A 21,269-nucleotide genomic window follows, 5' to 3' on the forward strand; every position below is an offset into this window, starting at 1 on the left:
ACGGCGGGTTGTGGCCTCGGCGGTGCTGCTGCTGATCGGGCTCCTGTGTGCGGGCGGCGCGGCGCGGCGCAGCCCGACACCTCTGCTGTCCTGGGCTCTAAGCGGGGGCTGCGCGTCCCTCTTGGCCGCTTTGGCTCGCTAAACGTGGCGGCGGACCTGGTGCTGCAGGTGTGGCCGGGGACTGGTGTGTTGCGGCAGCGCTGGCGAGTGGGCAGGGCCCGCGGCCTGCCGGCGCCCTGCATCCCCTGCACCTCCCCTGTGCGTTCGCCCGCGGGCAGGTCACCTACACCCACTTCAGGGACCGCAGCCCCGCCAGTACCACCTGTGTCTCCAGCTCCGCTACGACTCGCCCCGCCGGACCCTCGTCGTGCCCTTCACGCTGGAAGTGGAGATACTCTCCCAGCAGTTGTACCTGCTCAGCAGCAACCTGCCCCTGTCCCTGGAGTAGCTGCGGGGGCTCAGAGCCCCTTTTGGGCTGCAAGGTGCTGAACTTAACGTAGAGCGAACCCGGCCGGCGCTGCCGTCTCGCCCTGCTGCCTCCTGAGGCTGCTGGTTCCAGCCCCCTTCCCGCCTACGGGAGGCTGCTGGACGCCGAGGGGCGGCCTCTACCCTCCGGCCACTCCGGAGACTGCTCTGCCGTGCTGCAAGCGGGGATCCACCACCAGCATATGGCGGCCACTGCCTCCCCCAGCCAGGACTGCATCTCAGCGTGGGTGTCCATGCTGCCTGCCACTGGGCCGGAGCAGCGGGAGTACTTTCAGGTGCTGTTGCAGATCCATGAAGAGACAGACAAGAAGCTACCCAAGCCCAGTTTCCTAGCGCTGCTTATGATGGAAATAGACCAATTTTGCATTCACAGCCCTCACCCTGGGCGTGTTGGCTGCTGAGGACCTGGAGACCTCCCCACACTCCCTGATCTTCAGCTTCAGCTCTTCCTGGCGCAGTGACCCATGGCAGCAAGACATCCTGCTCAGCACCCATGACCCCAGCAGCCTTCTTGTTGCCTTCTTGAAGCAGGAGATGAAGGAGCTCAAAATTGCCTACCAGCCCCCTACCCTGGATTCAGAAAAGGAGCAGCTTTTCTAGGTGGAAATGGAAGTGCTAGACCCTGACTGCCTCCTCAGAGCCTTTTGCTTTCATGATCCTGGTAAAGCCTATGAACACATTGGCCCCTGTGGCCATTTTCAGTTTTGTGGCTGGCCTACAGTTGATGCTCTTTGAGGGCCAGTCACAGCCCTGATGTGGCAACAACTTAAGAGATCAGTGATAAGGACAGTCTGAAAGAGGTGAAGGCTTGGGTCATGTGGGGCCTGCGACAGGGGAAGCTCAAGGTACTGGGTGTACTGCCCAGCTACAAGTACTTCACTGCTGTAAAGCCAGCAGCAGGGCAGGTGATTTACCAGCACGATGGCAGTGAGCACAGCTACAGTGACAACATTGTTTTCCGCATGGCAGATGAGCAGCACCACATTGAATTTCTGTACCATATGAGACCAAAGAAAGCAGAGCAGGGTCAGAAAGTGACTCCACTTCCCCCTCCTGGCACTTTGTGAAGAACATCTGTATGAGAGGGTGGTGAGTGAGTGGCTGCAGCAGGGACATGGCTGAGAGTGGAGTGAAATGCTAGGATAGGCTGGTTAAGTCCATTTTGCTCTTACTTATACAGAAGACATTCCCCATGGCTGGCACTTCATATCCTTTGCAACTTTACAGCTGGAAAGAGCTTCCCTCTTAGAAGCCAGTAGAGTAACTGGGAAACAAAGCTATGACAGGCTGAAAATGGCTTTTGGTTTGTGCTTCTGCTGGTTATGCTGAAAGAAGGTTGAACACTGGCCAGCTGAGAGGGATGGAAAAAACAAGGTAGATTTCACAAGCCAATTATTTTCCAGCTCTTTTTGAAGTGGTATGCAACCAATGTAATTAAAATCAAATGAGGCTATTAATTTAAGATTGGAGATGTATTGTCTATTTTTGTTTACATTTCACTTAGCACGCAGGAGAAGGTGCTGTGAACTGCTACCTGTTTTTCTTAGAGTTCTTATTTTGCTTTCACTTAATATACAAGTCTTTGTGGCATGACTAAGTGCAGTAATATAATAGAGATGAGAAATAATGGGGAAAAGGAATGACATGACTAAACAGATGGGAATTCTTATTCCCTATATACCCAGGGATACAAAGGGAGTCAGTTACTAGATGTTTTCATTAACAGCACTTCCAGTCTCTGCTAAATGGAGTGATACTTTCAGCTAGATTACTTGATCATCTGTCTGTTCCAGACATCAACACAGTAAGGAAAGCTGTGGCAGTAAATGTGTGCAGCTATGCTTGTAACCAAAGTATGTACTGACTGAAGGGTTGTTGTATAATGATGTGACTGGCACAACTGCAGGAAGAGTACATGGCTACAGGAAGGTGTGCTGAGCGAGTAACATCTGGAAAATCATTTAAAACTTGCTTGGTGTGGGAAAGAAGGTTGAAAAGTCAATGCTGTCATTACTACTATAGCACAAGGAAATGCTTTAAAAATTTCTATTTTGATTAGTCGTTTGATAGCTTTGGTGCTTAGAAATACATTCAGCATTCTCTCAGGGACGTTTACCTCCCAGGGGAGTGCTTGAAATAAAGCACAACTGTAATAGCTGTTGTACAGCCTGGACAAAGTACCTAAAGGCCAGCAGAGCATGTACACTGCTTTAGTACATTTTGCAACTGCTTCACCAACACTCAAGAAAGAGCCTGCTATTTTCTATGGGTTTATGTTCTAGCTTCTGAAGTCCTCTTAAAAGCATTAATTTCGTGCCAGTATGTGCAAAAGAAGCTCTGAGCAATAAAATAAATGTATGTATGTGCGTATAAAATGCGTGGAGAAAATGCATGCGTTTTTCTCTCTCTTCACTGGCCTTGCAGTAACACAATCAGGTTCTTCCAGACAGAATTTTCAGCCTTTAACAGGAGAGTATGCCTCTTGGATAATAGCATTTTGTCAAACCTGAGGGCAGGAAATATTCCTGTAGGTTCCTTCCCGGATAACTACTTGTTCTGCTGTTTGAGAGCACTGCTGGGAAACCTTTATCAGTGATGTGTGAGAAAGGATGGGTGGCAGCTTTCAGAAAAGTTAATCCATATAACTTGAGGAAATTCTTCCCATTCCTGCAATTAAACTGAAGATTTGGGCAGAAGTAATAAAATTTTAACCTACTGATTATGGTTCATGTTGACAGCTCTGATTTATGAGTGTTCAGTGTGTTGAGCCTGCAGTTCATTTCACAGAATGAATGTTGGTACAAATTGAATGCAAAGTAAGTAAAGTTCAGCTGGTTTTAATGATTTTTCCTTTGATGAGCTTACAGATAGCATAATGTTAAGTTTCTTCAAAGACTTGTAATGGAGCAATGCAGTAAACTTGGAGTGGTTATTTTTGACTTTAGCGTGTTTGATTTCAGAAGCATTTGTTATTTTTCTGTGGTGATTTTTGTGCAAAAATCAGCCTAGCTAGACTTGGTTTGTCCAGTGCCTCTCCACCTGGTTTATGTTCTGTGATACTTTGTGTAAGTAACTCTTATTTACCTGTAGAGTTCACCTTTTTTATTTTGTAGTCTTTTAGTACACCTAACTTCTTGACATTGCTGTCATTGGTGCCCGTTAGACCTGGTTTTCAGTTACTGCTGCCAAAAGAATGAGAGCTTGCTGGTAGTGAAAGCTACAATGTTTTGCTGATGTGAACTCTGTGGGACCACTTCAGGTTTCTTTCAAATCTTGCGTGGAATGCAATTTTAGAGGTTAGATTATACCTTTGGATAAATGAATCCTACTGAAATACACTTAGAAGTATTTGCTTTCCATAAAATATTAAAGGAAATATTGTATTATGAACTTCTAGCTACTAAAAAATATCTCTGAGAATTTTTTTCTGAAAGAAAAATTTAGAGTATGATCTAAAGTGTGAATTTGTTCTGTGCATTTTGCTTGATGTGGTCCCAGGTCCATGGAGGGAACATCTGACCCTGCTAAAGTTAGTGGGAACTTTGCTATTCTAGTTGGCCTGGGATTTCACTCAGAGGCTTTCTCACCTGTATTTGATTGGTGCTACTGCAAAAAAGTTGTATGGGGGAGTGTGGTTGGGTGAAAATCCTAAGGGAAACCTAGCAGTTTTCTGGTAGTATGTGAATTTTCCATCTTTTTTCTTGGCTTTTACTTTCCAAAGACTTAGACTGTTCAGCCAGTCTTAGACTATGTTGATCAGAGGCTGATATAAGGAGCTTCAGTGTTTTATTTTTAAGCTTATTAATGTTTTTCCAGGCGAGGAGTATAGCTCCTTAGTTCTGCATAACCTCCCAGGGTTTTACTTGAAGTTGGAACCTAAGAAGGTAAAAGAATCTCTTTGTAATTCCATGAGCAGCAGTTATCACAGATTCTAATACAATATTAAAGTAAAACACATGCTTAGAAAATCTAGAAACATTAAGGTATCTGGATACTTAAGAATAACGCTTTTTGTTAAGGCACAATGTACAAGTGAAAAATTAGTCTCTCGGTAGAATTAAATGGTGTTTTGTTGTTTCCTTTTGTAAGACAAATTGAAATATTGCAATTCCAGCAGCTTGTTAGCAAGCCTTGGTTTGAATTTGATTACCTAAACTGGCAGCATGTAGCTACTGGCCAAGCTTACTATCTGGTGAGGTTTGTGTGTGTTAATGACTGTTTATCTAACACAACTGTTTACTTTCACATGAAGGTACTATTTCCTGTAATTTTACAAATCAACGTAGCTTTACCATACACAAGTCAATGTATCATCCTCTTGCTAAACAATTCTCCTTTTCAGTAGTCAGGTTTTGTGTATCTATCTCCTCACATCCACAACTCTGAAAATAGTTTTGCAGAACTTGCAAAAGCTGCTGCAGTGGTACAATTTCACCACTTCTGGACCAAAACAAAACAAACACACTTCTTTGATAGGACTGACAAATTTGAACTTGTCTGTTTTATTCTTTTCATTGGTTGGTTGGTTCACTGCTTGCAATAGAAGGGTTCACCAAGAATGATAAAAGCCACAAAGCAAAATCTTCCTTTTCTTCTAAATTATTAAATTCAGTGCCTTGCCTGCCACAAGGCATAATTTTTCTTAGTTCTCTTATTTGTACTACAAGGCTTTTTCTATGTCCTTTTGGCCATAGGACAAAATTTGAAAGAACATGAGAAAGTGCAGGTGTGAGAAAGAAGGAAAATTGTATGAAAGGAGTCTGTGGGATGCATGTCTCATGCAATTTGCTCATGAGCACAGATTAGAATTTCTTCATGTCTCAATCTGTTTACATCTTCATTTGACAATTTTAGCCTGAGAGATTTAAAAGATAACAGTAAGAGACATTTAGGAACTTCTAAGACCTACTCTTGAAATTAACTTATCTTCAAACCATCTTTTTTTTTTTAAATCATTTCCCTTTGATTTCCATTACCAGTGAGTTATAATGTTCCATAGATATTTTAACTATAATAGAACAGAATTATTTTTGTTTTATTTAAATGTGGGTAAACAGGCATGCACGTTTTAGTCTCTTGATGTATTCAACCCATTGTTATGAGATACGTAAAATGTATCAGGAAGGTTTTTGTATAGCAGGCACTTGTCATATTTGTCATTGCTTCAAAATGGCAACAGAAGTTGAATAGAGACTAAAGCAAAACACAGTTATGTCAGTCAGTCAGTTGTGTTGTGAATGTGTGGCAGCAGGTAAGTTCTTCCTGAATGCCATCGTAAGGTTTGGTTTTAGGAGGGCTGGTGTAGGTCAGCTTCTTGGACAACAGATAAAGTTAGCTTCCTGTTGTCTGCTTACCTGGCATTTTTGATAATACTGGATTTCAGTTCCCCAAATACAGAGAAAATATTTCTCAAATCTGTCACTGAAGTAGAATTGTTTTCCAGACCAGGACATACTTAATTAAAAGATGCTGTTTGCTAGTGCTGCTGCAAATGATGACTTGATGGTCCTTTATGTTTTTCCTGAAGACCTGATATGCCTTGGGCCGTCTTCCATCCTCTGAGTGTTTCAAATATCAGATTTATTTTTTTTTCTTCTACATATTTTTCTGCAATTCCTTTTTGTCTCATTCCTTTTTTTTTCCTTTGTTACGTATCAGTAAGCTCAATGTACTGTCTCTGTGTTCAGGGTTCATGTGGGCCTGTGTCGTGATTTAAACCCAGCCGGCAACCCAGAATGACACAGCCACTCGCTCACTCCTCCCTCCTTCCTCTCCTCGCTCCTGGAGGGATGGGGAGGAGAATCGAAAGAATGTAACTCCCATGGGTTAAGAAAAGCCCAGTAACTAAGGTATAACACAAACCACTGCTGCTACCACCAATAATAATAATGATAAGGGAAGTAACAAGGGAAGAGAATACAATCGCTCACTACCTGCCAACAAATATCCAGCCTGACCCAAGCAGTGATCTTGCGCTTTCGGGTAACTGCCCTCAGTTTATATACTGGGCATGACATGCTGTGGTATGGAATACCTCTTTGGCTAGTTTGGGTCAGGTGTCCTGTCTCTGCTTCCTCCTGGCTTCCCCTCCTCTCTGGCAGAGGGTGAGACTCACAAAGTCCTTGGTCAGAGTAAACATTACTGAGCAGCAACTAAAAACATTGGTGTTATCAGTGCTGTTCCCAGGCTGAAAGTCAAAACCAGAGCACTGCATCAGCTACTAAGAAGGAGAAAAATGACTGCTATTGCTGAACCCAGGACAGCCTGTGATTTATCTAATGCCTTGGACAGCATAAGTAGGTAATTTTTTTTAAAGTATTATTAAAAGGAAAATATTTCTGTTCCATAAGTGTTGTCAGTGATGGGAATTTTAATCATGAGGATTAAATGTGCTTTTAAAATGGTATGGAATGGCTCCTAGTGTAATGTCTTATAATTAGAGGGGCAGAGATTCTCCTGTAATTCCCTTAACATCTGGTGAATCATATGAATACATAGATGGGCAATTAGGGATTGAAGCGTGGTTTCAAGTCTGAATCTAGAAGGTTTTCATAGAAAACAGTGATAGTATCATGGTTTAAACGCAGCCATGCAGTCTCTCTCTCCACCCCCCCACCCCCACCCCCACCCCCCCCCCCTTGCCCTCCCCCTCCTGGAGGGATGGGGAGGAGAATCAAAAGAATGCAACTCCCACGGGTTGAGATAAGAACAGTTTAGTAACTAAGATATAACACAAATCACTACTGTTACCACCAATAATAACAATGATAAAGGAAACAAGAAGGGAAGAGAATACAACACCTCACCACCCACAGACCGATAACTCGCCCCACGCCACAGTGAACTAGCCCTTCCGCATAACTCTCAGTCTGGGCATGACGTGCTGTGGTATGGAATACCTCTTTGGTCAGTTGGGGTCAGGTGTCCTGTCTCTGCTTCCTCCTGGCTTCCCCTCCTCCCTGGCAGAGGATGAGACTCACAAAGTCCTTGTTCAGATTAAACATCGTTATCAGCTCTGTTCCCAGACCGAAAGTCAAAACCAGAGCACTGCACCAGCTACTGAGAAGGAGAAAAATGACTGCTCCTGCTGAACCCAGGGCAGATACTTAACTTAAAAATGTATTTTTATGTGGCTTTTCTATTGATAATCACATTTGCATCAGTGATACATTCAGGAAAGTGTGGTTATTCCTTTCTCTGTTGCTATCCAGAAGTTAGGGGAATAAAGGAATGTATAAAGCTGTCCATATAACATGCCTGTCTCAAACAATACAAATTTATTTGTTCTGTTCATCATGCATCTCCCATAGTACTCAGAATGTTTTTAGGATTCTATGGGATTCAGTTTCAGATGTTTGGAACTCAGGCCAAATTACGCAAAATGTAAACTGAAATAGCAACAAGTTGCAAACTTGTTAACTGGTTTCACCTAAAATTCTTGTATGTTCATTGACAGTATCAGCCCAGAGCTTTTCAGTATTAACCTCTTTGATATGAGTCTAATATTTTCCATTTGTTTCAGCCTATTATCAGTTCTTGTAAGTCAGCTATTCTGAAACACTACAAAATGCATTTCAGTGTTGTTATTCATCTGTGAAAAATTAAGTGAAGGTACTTTAATAGAATATGCAGACCAGACGTTGTTCCAAAGCAGTGTCTTCCAAAGGAGGTTATAAGCAGGTTGTGTCCCAGGAGGCAGGTCTCTGAGTCTTCAGAACTCATGAGGGGTACAGCTGCTGCATTGATAGCACTCATCTTGATGAAGTGGTCCTGGATTCTTCCTTGTTAGCTTCAACTTCTGTGTAGACCAGGGGAAGAGCCATTGTGCTTTTCCCAAGACAGGGAAAACTGCCTTGCCCTGTCTGGCTAATAATTGTAAGATGGGGATGAAGAGTACAGGATTTTCTACTTCCAGTGCTGTGACCAGGAAAATACTTTTTAAGGTATTTGTCTTCTCACATATCATTTAAATTTAACTGTCCCAGTGAAAAGAGCAAACTTTCCAAGGTCAGCCATGTTCCTGTCCGTTGTTCTAGTTTGTGCCCTTCTTATCCAGTGTGTATTTTGCCTTGTTATGCAGGAAATGGCTCTACAGGTCAGCAACAATCACTTAGCCTTATCTAGGGAAGAAATATCTCTGAAGTTAGAAAGCTACTTTTCCTGATGTTGTAGAGGTGTATGACATTTCCTTGTGATCGCAGATAAGAAATGAAAAATATAATCTTACCATTCCCAGGCACGTAAAGGTATTGTGTCCGTTGTTCAGCCTCTACCTAGTAGGGCACTTTAAAAAGCCTTCTCTAATGACTGTCTGTAGCATCAACTGTGTTGCCCAGATTTGACATATTGATATAATTTGGGAGATTATGAAGACTTCCCACAATAACCATCATGCTTATGAACTGTGCAGATTCAAACTATGGATCAGCTGGCTGCCTCTTGCTGGAACACTTTAAAGTAACATAAAATCTCTTGCACTGATCCCTGACTCACAACATATCCAAGGTCTCACTGCGCAGGCTCTATTTCTTCAGGGACCTGAAATGCCAGACATATTAAAGTACGTTGCAAAAGAGTATTGATTCAAAGGAGGAACTGAATTTATGATTAAAGATGATTGCATTATGAGTGGGTACTTTTACCTCATGTTAGCACACATTAAAAGTTACCTTTTGGAAAATACAGAAGCTTTCTGGTTTTAATGAAAGCTTTGTACTTCTGAGTTACGATTAGATAATAAGATAATTGCGTCCTTTGTGCATTGAGCATATATGGTGTCAGTCATGATCTTATTTTTGTACAGAGAATGATAAACTTGGTAATATATTTTTCCTGTTTAATTTCACTGTTACAAAATGTAATGCATTTTGTCACTGACCATGTAACAGCATAACTGAAATTATATTTTGTTCAGGATAGAGTATGCAGGAGTATCAGATAGAATGAATGCATCCATCGGTCATTCCTCCTGCTTTCTCCTTAAGCAGCCAGAGAGATTCAGAGAATTGCTGTTCTCTGATACAGGGATTGCATTTGTAACTGTGCAACGAATACCATTTGAAGAGCAAACACACAAGCAGACCTATCATGTATATCCACTCAGATCTCTGTATGTATCCGTCTACATCACTTTGATCTTGTCCTAGCATACTGAACAAATTAAGCTTCTTCATGTAATCAGGCAGTCCAGGCAATAGTAGCCTTTCTCAAAATCAGCCATATGGTTCACTTGAAAGAATTGTAGTTTTCTTTCAGTCCAGGTAGTAATTTTTGAATTCTTATATTCTGTAAGATTACAATGCATAGTTCATCATAGTTGTCATGACTGGAACATATCACTATACCTTTTATTAAATTTGGTCAATGTGAGGCATCAGAAAACTTTACTGATGTTTTTATATGCTAGCACAGTTATAGGCAGTGACTGAGCTGTTGCAAAGGAGATAGCTGATAGCCCTTACTCTAGTCTGTCACTGACAGGTTAGAGATTCCTTTTGGATTCAGTTCCTTAGCAAAAAGGTTAGGGGATAATTTAAGATCAGATCCAAAGATTTTTTTTCTGCCAAGTGATGTGGTTTCTAGGACAGAAGTTTACAGAGTATTCTTTAAAAAGCCCAAATGTGCTACCCGTTAATCTATCTGCAGTTACTTAATTAGGTTGTGATCTTTTCCACAGATTCAAGGATTAGCATGAAGTAAATATTTGCCAAATCAGTAGATCTGTAGGTAGAAGACATCCTTCTTCTCCTTTGTGTATCACACTCAATAACTCAGCCATCAATTTTTCTTCAGTTGACTTGTGCGGTTTCGCTCTTAGATTTTCAGCAGTTAGCTCCTAATTTCAACTTGCTCCATGACTAAATAGCATTGGCATCACTCATTTTCCATGTCATAAATTGCTACCAAGCTTTCTTTAGTGTAATATAGTGTATAATGATGCAGTTTTTACCAAGGACCGCTTACCTTCATGAGCTCTTTGAGTAGAAGTGAGTGAGATCATATTCAGAACCTTTCATTTCTGTTTTGGGTACCTGCTTCACATTCCTTTATGCAGGCTTGCCTAGAGAATGTCCCAGACAAGTGTGATAACATGAGCTACTGCTTCTCTTTATGGTCTGCAAAATCTAAGTATAAAAAAAATTATCCTTCTCTTTAGACACAAGAAGCACACTCCTTCAGGCAGTCTCTTTAGAGGACAGGGTGTTGGGCAAGCAGCCTTAATGTGTGAAGTAACCGAGACTGTCATGAAGTTACAGGGTCAGAAAGTCAAGCGAAAGGGGTGCAGAGGTACTCATCACTTCTTGTAATGCTGATCCTTGTTAGATTTCTGTTAGATTGCTGGAGAGGCTCCAGGTCATTATGTTGTTGCAGAACTTAAGCCAATGTCAAGTGGCTGGATGATTCAGGAAACACTTTTGTCATCAGCCATCCTCACCTACTAGTCTTACTATGGCTCTGCAAAATAGCCATGTGGCAATGAGCTGTAAGGCTGAGCAGACATTTCATCAGAGGGTAAAAGGGAAGGCTCTGAAGCATGAAAGGAACGTATTTCTGTGGTGCCTCTTGGCATCTCTCCAGAATTTAGACAGGTGTCTGTGGAGCCTGGCAATCAGTCTTTCTATTTCTGTTTATGGTCTGTTACTTCCTGTATTAATTTCCCTTGGTTTCACTGTGCTGCCACCCATAAAGCATGTCTATCGTACTGCCTTTTCAAAAGCTTAAAGTAGAGTCTGTAAGGCACTTATATTCTCACGATAAAAGGATCATCGTTAAAAATCGTATGCTGTATATTGTTCTTGTGATATTTTAGCTATTTGGCAAACCATTTGTATAGGTAATCAGACATGACAGCTTGCAAACAGATTGATAGCTGTTTGAAAAAACCAATGCTGAGGAAATAAGATCAGACGCATTAGGTTGGATTAGGACCAGACTAGGCAGGCCATAAGTGTATGCAAGTTGATTATTCGGTAAGGAAATTTCTAATGAAGAATTTGTCACAGAAGTTTTGCTAGTTTATCAGCTTCAATGACTTGCAGAATTCTTGAATATGTTTGTTATTGTGAAGCTCTGGTAGAATTCTCTAGTAGTCTTTAGTGTATGGGTAGCTTGTAATCTGATTACTGAACAATTTAGGCTAATTAAATGAATTGGTTGATGTTGCTGCTTCTACAGCGGCAGGTAGTTTCTGTAATTAACCTACATATGGCAATGAAGATGATTTCTTGAAACGTAGTTTTTAATGTAATTAATACAAGAAAGTATGGTGATGGAAGAACAAATTCCTAGTGTTACTATGACTTATTTCAGGCCAGTACAGTCCAGAAAAGCAGAGGCTTCACTATTAGCTTTACCTACAAACATTTTTTGAGGAACATTCACCACTTTCTGCAGACAGTGTACTTCTTTAACAGTCTTCTGCATAACAAAAATCCAGAATCTATCCAGAGCAAACAAGCGACAAGGAAGTTCTTCAGTTCCTTTTTTTGATGAAGATTTTTTTTTTTCCTGGCATAGAACTGGTTAGCCAAAAATTCATTTTTCTGCTTGTTCAAATTAATGTGAAAAAGGACTTGAGAGCTCACTCCAGCTTCCCTCGGGTTATGCTCCAAGTATTTAATTTGTTGTTGTTGTTAACTTCACTATTCTGATGTTCCTTTATTCTGTCTATTCTTTCTCCTTTCTCTTTTTTTCTGAGTCTTTCCGAAGAGACTTTTGTTAAATAATAGGTAGCAAACTTCTATTTCCCATCTGTCTTGTATGCATATTTGTTGGACCATCACCTGGTTTCAGGGTAGTGTATTGTTGTTTGAGCTGCCTCGTTACACAAGGAAGATTAATTTGTTCTTAAATGAGGAGTAGGAGTTAGACGTAACTCCTAACCAGCAGAGTATGTAAGACTATGTATGTGCATGACCTCTAATAAATTTTGTTGTATCTCTGTGATGATATAAAGTTCCTATTGGGAACAACTGGAAATTCCTTGGATGGTGGTAAGGAGTGTCTTTGTACCTTCATAGCACACGTCTTTCTACAGTAGCTCTGTCTCAGTCCCTGACCCATCTCCCCTTCTCAAACCCTCCACTTTCAAATTTTCCATCTCTTTCTAAAAGGGGGAATGTTTCTAAATAGAATGTGGTCATGGCTAGACTGAAGTTATCTGTGACTGAGGCTGTTAGAAAAGAGGCAGAAATTAGACAAGCCTGTAATACAGAACTTCTTTTCGCCTTATTTTTCTCCTATGTACTATTAAATGAAACTCCCCTCTACCAACAAAAATGGTTTATTTAGAAACACAGTGATGATGGTTTGTTGCAAATAACCAAATTACCTTTTGCCAGAACAAAAATCCTTGGGCTTCTTGTGAATTCTTGTACTTGAAAACATTTAGTCTCTGGAGCAGCATTAAGTTTGTTTGAGAGCTGCTTTTACCGTATGATCTCTTGCATATACTGAGAAAACTCCAAGAATTTGGAAGGCCTAGTTGATAGAAAACATCTTCCCAGCCACGCAGGCGAAACCGTGTTCCTCCATGCTAATACTTGCAGCAAATCGGAGCATGGCTTCTGTGTTCCAGTGGGCTATGCTGGCGTGGATGAGCAGTGTGTTATGATGACTTTTACTGGGTAAATACTATAGAGTCATAGTGCAGCAAAGCATATTATTGTGAGGCTTTAATGACATTATAACTCTTCGGTTAATGGCTTCCAGAAAGACAAAGGCTATAAAGATATAGTGTAAATGATAAATTTTTAAAAAAGATGCAATACTTAATTTAGGTGGAAGGTGACTGGGTCTTGGTAAAGATTATTATCATTATTATCATTATTTTTTAATGATAAAAACAGGCCAAAGCAAAGGAACTAAGGCAAAGAACATGAGTAAAAACATTGGAGTCGCAAATCAAGTAATGTTCTTTCCTGATCGAGAATATGGCAGCATATCTTTTTTTGATTATTTTTATAAAATGGATGTACTTTTTGCATCAACAATACAATGCAGCCCTCCAGTCCTGGAGTTGGAGTGGGGAAGAATGGGCAAATGAAGGCAAATATGGGATATGTTTTCTGGTCACCTGCTGCCCAGGCTTTCCTCATGTTTCACTGTAGGCACTGGCTCATCATTCTCAAATTACAAATCTTTTAGTCAACTTCGAGGTCTCTTGGAATTCAGGAGGATGAAAAGACAAATCCTCATAATTGGGTTAGATTTAAAAGCAGAAGACAAGGTAATTCAACCTGCACACGCCACAAGCTGCAATCGCAAAACTGGGTCCATTGAAATACCAACAACGGTGTACTTGTTCCTCTAACCCCCCTGTCCAACCACATCAAACAGGAAAAAAAGAATCTTGAGTATATGCAGCTTAGGTAGATTCATTAAGGCCTCAAAATTTCTTGATGATAACTGAAATCAGGTGTGAATTTTGAAAGACTGTTAAATATGGTTTTAAAGGCCATGTGGAAGTCTTGACTATGTGCACTCAGGTTTGTGCACTCAGAGTAATCAAATGTATATTTTGTCCGCTAATATTTTCTCTTTTGATAGCTAGTGCTCTTTTCCAACACCTACAATTGTTTCCTGGTTTTGACTTGCTTAGACTCAAAGAAAAATTGTGATACTATGCAGCAGCCACTTTTGACACGTATTCTGTACTTTGCATTTAGATATTAAAGTTTTAAAATATTTTAAAAGAAGAAAAATATTATGCCTGCCTTCTGCTTCCATGCATGCCAGCAAAGAAGGCAGATAAAAGCTAAATATTAATTAGTCAGCTCAGAACAGTCGCTTTTTCCTTCTGTACCAGAATGGTTGCTCATTACAAATACCAGACTGAGAATATTCATTTGTTAAAATACAGCCTGATACACATGAACAAAACCCCACCACATAAAAAAAATGACCAAACCCCTTTCTAAGTGCATCTTTGTTCAAAATAAAGACAGAAAGAAAAACTGCCTAATTCCCAACAAACTCTACATTTCCTGACCTGTTATCTTTCCCTTGCCCAAGATTTTTTTTTAAGATTTTTGGCTGGCAGGGGGATGAGTGCCCATTTGTTTCTTTGCCACCCCTTAATTTTTTAGCTGAAGTTACAAATTAATTTAGATTTTCCTTTCCATCTTGTCTCCCTTTTTAAGTTTTCCAACATTTGGAACTACTTCCTTCTCACTCATACGTAAACTTACTTTCTTTTAGCTGAGCTGGTAGGTTTTGTTCTTTCTTCTTTCTGTGATTCTACAACTTTTTCCTTTTATTTCCTCTCTGTTTATTTCCCTGGACTGCTTTCTGTCTTTCTGATCCCTTTCAGTAAATTTTAGCTATCCAGCAAATCAAAGCCAACTGCAAGGATGCTTACCTCTATAGAGCAGCTGTTGTAAAGGAACATAACTTCTCTTGAAGGAGTTGATAGAAACACTGCCAACCACCCAAGCTCAACCAAAATCTGAGATGGTGGCAGGATGGAGTTTTTGCCAGAGCAAAAAGAAAGAAAGTGTCCTGCCATTCTGGTGGGTTATTAATGTAATATTTTTTACTGATTTAGAACTTATATATTCATGCCGTCTGTGAGGGTAATAGAAAAATATGTTTCATTGCGTGCAAGACCCATATGCCAAGCACATGGACAGCTTTTACCTCTGTGTATTAATCTAGTCTTTATTCCCCAATATCTAATAACACTTGGCATGATATCAACCCTTGCTTAGGGATAATAAAACCAAGAGAGCAATAACTATAATAGTATTTTTAGGAAAATACTGGAAAAGGAGGCTGCTCTTTCATAACACTTGGCAGGGTTTTATGAAATTTTCTTTGTTAAATTTATGAAGCCGATGGTATGAAACATCCCTTGAAGGCTTCTCTCTTTGGCCAGGAAAAAGCTGATGGACTGTGTAGTGAAAGAGTTATAGGCCTTACAAATTATAATATCTTGTTGGAATGCCTCAGTTTGTCATAACTGTAGAACTGGCAACCATCTAATTTCATACTGGCCTGTTCTTAAGGTATGTTTTATTGTCATTTTCAGTGTTCTCTGTTTCTCTGAAAAATGCCAATGTAAAATAATATGAATGCGTAATTTTTCCAGCAGTTGCCCCTACATATATATTATTCCTAATGAGGAAATGAGATTTTACAGCTTGTGATGCATATACAAGTGATCTAATAAATTTATGGTTTAGTTAGAAAATAGAGATATTTAAGCATATATTTGGAACACATTTACAGAATAACATTCTTCTGTTTGCCTTTTTTTTTTTTTAAGTAGAAGTATTAGATCCTCAACTTAAAGAATGATTCCATAGACTCCATTTTAAAACTACAGAAAATGTATTACCTTAAAAATTTAGCTACCTCCTGCTCTGGCCTTTTCACAGTTCTGAAATAAGGAATGGGAGAAGATGATGTGAGGTGATAAACAACTGCTGAATCTCACATTAGTATTGTGCACAGTACAAGTTCCTCAGCTGCCCTGATTTTCACTGAAGTTAAGCAACCCAAGATGGGAACCTCCTGTCGGAAGTGCACCTACCAAATGAGATGTCTGTTTGAAAAGGTAGAAAACTTTTCTGTGAGTATGAATGGGTATTTTACTACTTGCATGTTAAGCGACAGGGCCAATGGGTGTTCCAGACATCTATCTTGTAGGATGCTGAGTTCTGCGATATTCCTAGAAATAGGAAATTATATGAATCTACTTTGACTCTGCTTTAAGCCTACTGAGTGTTTGGGCACTGCTTTTGAGATCATTTAATGCAGGAGTTCACAAAAAGCCAGGTATTGAGTTCCGTTGGGCGTGATACACACACTGAACAGAGATGTGTATCTTTAGCTCTCTTGCTGTCTGATCTTTCCTACTGATATGAAAGTAAAAGACATTTCCTAACAATTCATGGTGGTTGCTTTATATCATCAGCTCCAGCAGCCTGTCATCAGATCCTCTGATACACACTGGGCTCAGATTGCTAGTGCTATAGGTAAACATGTACAATACGCTGTGTTTTTCCCTTATGAGGTTTGGGGGGTGTTTTGCTTTACTTTTCCTGTAACATTATGTTGTAAATAAGTAGTCTGGGGATAGTTATCTTGCCTTCCTAAAAACCTCTCCATTCTGGCAGTAGATGCAGACATTTCTAAAAGAAAATATTGTAGGATAACTGAAGAATGATGAATATGTTTTTGCAAAACAGCCATGTATAGTAGTATATTTATCTACACATATAAGTGTGTTTTGTATGGATGGAGGAGGAAGCTGCATGTGTTTTCTATGAATGTAGGAGGGCTTTTCAGTGCAAACAGGTGGCGGAGGTGTTGGTACTTGTGACTGGAAACAAAGTGTGCAAGTGGTCCCACCATATCTGGGGTTCAGCTCTGCATAGATCTGTGTAGCTATTTGTGAGTAATTTCACACCTGAATTAGCTTTAGACTGCAGTTGTTGACTAGTAGGAAATTGACTGGTCTATCATGAATTTATTATTGAATTAAAGTTTTTCCACGTTACAAGCCTTTTGGTTGGTTTTGGTTTTAGTTTAGCCTCAGTTTCCCTTTGTTTCCAGACCTTCTTTCTAAGCTGATTGTTAATTTGGAGCATGCTGTGTTCAGTCTTATTTGTCAATCAAAGGGGAAAAAAGCCTCCAAAACACTGAGGGCTTTCAAGGGATACAGGCTGTGAAACAGTCACCAAGAAATACATCTAGCAGAAATACAGTGATCATGCTGATCATTTTTCATGCATTTTTTCAGCAGAAATAATGTAATTTGTCAGGTTATGTCTTTTTCCAGCCTACATGCAGCAGTAGAATGTCAGCCAAACAGCTAAGTGGAGGGTTTTTTAAACTATTCCAGTTGGTAAATAGGCTTAGGTTTCAGCTTGCAACTAAGGCAGTTTTTCAGAAATCTGTTTCCTTCAACACTTTTTTTGCTGTTGCTAAATGACTTGTATTTTTATTCAAAGACACAAATAATTCTAAGTTGCAGCTACTTAAAACATCTTCAGATTCCAAAGCTCATAGACTTTGCATAGCTGTAACCTCACATATTACTGGGATTATTTGCAGTGTATAATCTGATGTTGCTTCTAGTTAGCAGGAGACTGCTGGACTTTGCTGTACAATTTTTAAGAGCATGAGGCAATTCCCATAGAGATAATGTTAGTATAAGAATTCTCAATGTTAAATTAGAATTATGTGGTGATTTTAATTAGAGGTCAACTGGGCACTCATAGAGAAATAGATCCTTTAATCTAAAAGTTCAAGTGTTTCATCCAGTGCTGAATTAGTTGATTTTATGTCTTCATCCTTCTGTATTAGAAGTACATAATTATAGAACAAAATTGATTTTTGTTTCAAAAGAAAAATGTCAAACAACATAATTTTTAGCAAAAAAATGCTAGCAGGATGCAATTACCTCTTATTAAATTACCTGTTTCAGTAAGTAGAGGCTTCTTAGGTATCCTTTTTGAAAATTTCTATTTATTATGTAGAAGATCATCAGACAAGTGGAGAGCAGTCTTAACAGTTCTTGATGACAGCAACTTTTTCCTTGTCTCTTCTTATCTTGGCTATACTTTGTCAATTATAAGCAATGGAATGTTCTGAAACTAAATGTTATAATCTTGAATTACAGTGCATACTGCATGCATCACAAGGCCTAATTTCATTAGAAAAAATAACGAGCTTGATGTTTGGCTTCAAGACCAGTTGTTAGGTAATTACCTTTGCTGCATGGAAACAGGATGTGCCAGCTCACATAATAATTTTACAGAATATTTTCTAAGCCAAAAGAAAATGACAACCTGGTTTTTTTGGCCTTGTACATTTTAAATAGCAATAAACTCATAATCTGATATTTTTTCCAGTTTTACTTTGTGCAATGCAAAATAACTACTGGTTTCAATAAATTATTTTCTTGAAAGCAAAGAATAGAAGCTTAGTCACAATTTCTAAATATTTCTGCACCATTAATCAATAAAATTCATGATATAATATCTTCCTTATGTGATACTACATGTTGCCTGCATTTACTAGGAAATGCTGAATTCGTTTTGTGCTCTTTTCTGATATTGACAGGCCCATACTAGCATTGTTATAAAGAGCCAGTAATGCAAGATTACCGTGTGACCTACATAGACCCTCCCTTTCACAGCTTAATCCCAATCCTGACAGAAATAATCTTTTCAAAAGTAATCTTTGAGAGTTAATAGGTAGCTTAATTAGGGGGCTGGTGTGCTAAGACACAGGTTTTGACCTGTGAACTATCCTCCAGCTTCTTGGAAGACATGTACCAGTTAACTCTGAAAGGTCTGGGAGAGTGGACTATTGCAGTTCATGTGATGCACCTCTGTCCTTCATACCTGCAGGTGAAAAAACGGGCTGGCTTTAATATACTTAAGCAGTGACCACAGGGAATTCTAGTTGTGCTTTGCAGACTAAATGTAGTATTCAGGATACTTTTTGTGTTGACAGAGCAGGGAACATGTTAAAGAGACAGCTGTTCTGACTGAACTGGGCTTGGATTTCACTGGAGAAGGAGAACTACGTCATAGAGGAGAACTCTAAATTTCTAGAGGTGACCATCAGATGTAGAGGATATCTGCAGGAAACCTCTTTTATTAGTAAGTAAATCTTTAACATTTGAAGCTTCTTGCACCAGAAAAGGCAGCTGCTAAGGACCTGCTCCATAATTGTTTGTTCCTCTGTCTACATAATAAATACCAAATAATGAGAATAACAGTGGTATAGAATTTTATTGTTCAGATATGTGGCTATGTGTTTCATTTCCCACTGCTGCCATCCAGAAATCTAATTATTTATATTATTAAATGTAAGAACAAATCAGTAAATTGAAACTTCTGCTGTTTGCCTAGTGTCTTTTTCCCAAAGACACAAAACAGAAATTGGGCTACTCTGCTTTGTTTATTTTGGCCAGAGGATACATTTCAAACACATTAGCTATAAGTAAGCAAAAGTTCTTGAAGTAGCTGGTCTTTGTCTGCAAACCAGGTGGAGCAGTTAGTTACAACTCCTCACTTTACAAGGGCAGTGTTATGCTGGTCTTTTTGCTATGAAAAAATCCAAAAGCTACTAGAAATTCTCAAAGGGTCATCTGCTAGCAGAGGTGGCCAGTGTAGAATATGCTGACATTAAGAGTGTGCTGTCATGGGATAGCAGGGTATCCAATCATGACAGGTCTGCAAAGTAAACAGGAATCACAGAAATCTTTGCACCAAGGGGGCGACTGAAGGAGCACTGAGCAGAAAGGCCTTTTCTCCCTGATTTAAAAGCAAACAAAAAGACAAAGGATTTAAAGTTTTAGGTTTTTATCATTTGAACCCACGCATGATGATTTTTGCTTTGCACAACGCAAATACATCAAGGTATTATAGGAGTATTAAGTAAATCAGGCATTTAAAACCTAAGCAGTTGTAGAGTAGAAAAATTGTTGGGAATTATTAGGAATTGAATAGTTGGAGAATAATTTCATATTCCACAGCCTTCAGAAGCTGTTTGCTAGGCATCAGATTCTCCCACAAAGGCATAGGACATTGACTTGAGAAGGATTCGTCATTCTCAACTGGGGAGGTAAAATGACATGTAACTGCTGTTGTTGAACCTTAGTAAAAAGATGTTCATATACTTGAACTAATGTTGGATTGAAACCTAAGGGCAGTAATGAATTTCAGGACCCCATGGTGAATTGCAGATCTTTGCTTCATTACGTCCACAGTCAGATTCTGCCAGTATGTGTACACCTTTGATTAAACCAAACAAGCCTAGCTGTATAACTATGCAGGTTTAAAAATGTGTAACAATTCCTTGTATTTAAAAAAATATTTTCTGGAGTTATTTTTATGTATGATACGCTCTCACTTAAAAACAAAACAAAACAAACAAGCAAAAAACCCCACAATAAAACAACAAAGAATTGAGTGCTTGTGCTGCGTTAAGTAGTAAAGGCTGAATGAATCCCTGTGTCAGTTGTAACACCCTGCATATGAGTTTCCAATAAAGCACATTTGTGTTTCTGGATATTGTTTTGCTCTTCCAAAACATACATGGTTTATCATCATTTTCTTGTGCTACAGCAAAAGCCATCTGATCTAAATAGCAGGCAAAAACTACTTTGAGTTAAAACTTCATCTGCTGCTTTACTTTGAACTAAATGAATTCGTGTCTAGCTGTAGCATCTCTATGCAACTACCCTCTCTGTTTTTTATTAAGGTAAGAATGTGTAGCCTTTTAAACCTATGCAGTAAAAGATGTACAGCACAGAGGATGGATATCTAAGTATTGCAGTTTGTAGTTACACAAAGAAGAAACACAGGGGGTAGGAGCGAAGCAGCAAATTTGCATAATGTGCTGGACCAAATAAATCCTGAGATTTTATTGTTCTGTCATATTGAGCTGCAGTTCCACATCAAATGTCCACTTATTTACTCACCTAGCTAGGACAGCATCTGCAGAAGCAAGACTTGAACAGATACAGAAGTCTTTAGGGGTTATTTAGTGTACAAGTGAAAGTGATAAAAGTACTTCACAGATCTTAAATGTGTGTAAGTACAGCACAGATATTGAACAGTAAAAGAAACTGGAAGCACGAAGTATTAGATGTATAATGATTCATTTCTCTTTGAAAGAGATAAGCAGTGAGGTTGTTTTTTGGTTTATTTTCTGTGTACTGTGGATGACTGAATTACACCTCAGTGAAACCTTGAACATCTTAATTGACATAAATTTCTTAACAGACTGATACGTCTTTTCTGAAGGCATAACTGGAAAACTTG

The 21,269-nt window shown here is 39.4% G+C and overlaps 1 pseudogene; it reads left to right on the forward strand.

Annotated features, from left to right (window-relative positions):
* Window positions 1–208: 208 nt before the first annotated feature.
* The window catches only part of LOC133264983 (FRAS1-related extracellular matrix protein 2-like), a 52,967-nt pseudogene continuing 31,906 nt past the window's right edge, over window positions 209–21,269 (forward strand).

Source organism: Pezoporus flaviventris, unplaced genomic scaffold (assembly GCF_033815535.1).
Source record: "Pezoporus flaviventris isolate CSIRO_AGI_PZ_B2104156 unplaced genomic scaffold, CSIRO_AGI_Pfla_v1 ptg000002l, whole genome shotgun sequence".
NCBI lineage: Eukaryota > Metazoa > Chordata > Aves > Psittaciformes > Psittacidae > Pezoporus > Pezoporus flaviventris.